Below are 2063 nucleotides of genomic sequence, written 5' to 3' on the forward strand. Positions count from 1 at the left end.
CTCTCTCCAGCCCCTAAGCGCCTACTGGCGTACAATAAAGAAGAGATAGCTCTCCTTGAACAATTCACGGCTCAAGTCAGGTACAAATCGGTTCACCATCCTATCACGTTTCTGGTTGTCAACAGTTCCTCCGCAGCAGACTTATTCGGACTGGACGCCTTCCGCTTATTCGGATTTTGCATTATGGACGATGTTCACCTAGTGTCTCAGCACGTTTCTTTTCCTGAAGTTGATGCACTCTGTAATGAATTCCAGGACCTGTTTTCACCAGGCATACGCTGTGCCAAGGACTTTGAGGCCTCGCTCCAACTCCGTCCCGCCGCACGGCCCCGCTACTTCCAGGCACGCCAGGTACTAGTTTCACTACAACAGCCGCTGAAAGAAGAACTCCAACGTCTTCAGGATGAAGGGGTTCTCTAGCCCGTGCAGTTGAGCTTGTGGTCCACACCCTTAGTCAACATGCAGAAGCCAGGCCGCCGCCTTCGCCTCTGTGGTGACTTTAAGTCTACAGTCAACCCACAGCTTCTCGTGGATGGTTATCCCCTTTCACGACCGGCAGATCTTTTTCGCAAATTGGCAGGGGGCTCCTACTTTACCAAAATCGACCTAGCAGAAGCATATCTCCAAATTCCTCTTGATCTTTCCTCCCATAAATACACTGTTATAAATACTCCTTTCAGCCTCTTCCAACTAAACCGACTCACGTTCGGTTTAGCCAGAGCTCCTGCAATCTTTCAAAGATACCTTGAACAACTTCTCACTGATATCCCGGGCTGTATAAATTACATTGACGACATAGTCGTCACGGGGTCCTCCCCCGAAGAGCACATAGCGAAGCTTTGCCTCCTCTTCCTCCACTTTCGAACTGCAGGTGTGAAATGTAATATTTCTAAATGTTCATTTTTCCAACAATCTATTTCCTATCTGGGTGATATCATTTTCCAGAACGGCATTTCTCCATCTTTCTCTCATATCGACGCCATTAACAACCTGACCCGTCCCTGGAACCTTCGTCAGTTGAAATTCTTCTTGGGAAAAATTTCGTATTACAAGAAATTCGTTCCTTCTGAAGCTCAAGCTGTACCACTGAAACGTCCCCTTTGAACAATAATACATGACTGTGCATAAACTGACACACAATATTTTTAGCGCAACGCAATCTGACTTTCAATAATCCCTACAAAAGAATGGCCCTGACTAACATTAACCTATACCTTTCACAAATCACTTACCTCACCAAAAATATTCGTTACTCGAACTGCCGGCCGAAGTGGCCGTGCGGTTAAAGGCGCTGCAGTCTGGAACCGCAAGACCGCTACAGTCGCAGGTTCGAATCCTGCCTCGGGCATGGATGTTTGTGATGTCCTTAGGTTAGTTAGGTTTAACTAGCTCTAAGTTCTAGGGGACTAATGACCTCAGCAGTTGAGTCCCATAGTGCTCAGAGCCATTTGAACCATTTTTTTTACTCGAACTACTGCAATACAGCGAGCGCCACTACTGTCAGCTAAATAAAAGATTCAAACTACTGAAGGCACTAACTACTCATAGGCATAGTTAGCAAATGAAAGATTTTGATAGAGAACAAACAATGTATTTACCTTAATAGTGTTCAAAAGTCAATATATATATATATATATATATATATATATATATATATATATATATATATATATATATAGCAGTTCATGACATCCAGTCTTACAAATTTCAGAACTCCGCCATTTCTCTCCTCACATCCACCACTGCTGGCGGCTCACCTCCAACTGTGCAACGCTACGCGCTGTTGACAGCCAACTGCCCAACACTACAATGGCCAACAACAATGCAAACCAGCCACAGAGTGCACAACCAGTGATTTTCATACAGAGCGCTGCGTAGCGTTACCAATATAAAAACCTAAACAGCCTACTTACATAGCCCCCATGCTCCCCACAAAAAAATTTTACGAATTGTTTTGGGTTGTGGCCAATACAGATTTGAAAAAAAATTTCATAATTAAGATAACAAAGAAATCAAATGCACACACTTATTGATAAAATGTTGGTCAAAAGCTAAAATTTTCT

This window comes from Schistocerca piceifrons, chromosome 3 (genome assembly GCF_021461385.2).
Source record: "Schistocerca piceifrons isolate TAMUIC-IGC-003096 chromosome 3, iqSchPice1.1, whole genome shotgun sequence".
Classification (NCBI taxonomy): domain Eukaryota; kingdom Metazoa; phylum Arthropoda; class Insecta; order Orthoptera; family Acrididae; genus Schistocerca; species Schistocerca piceifrons.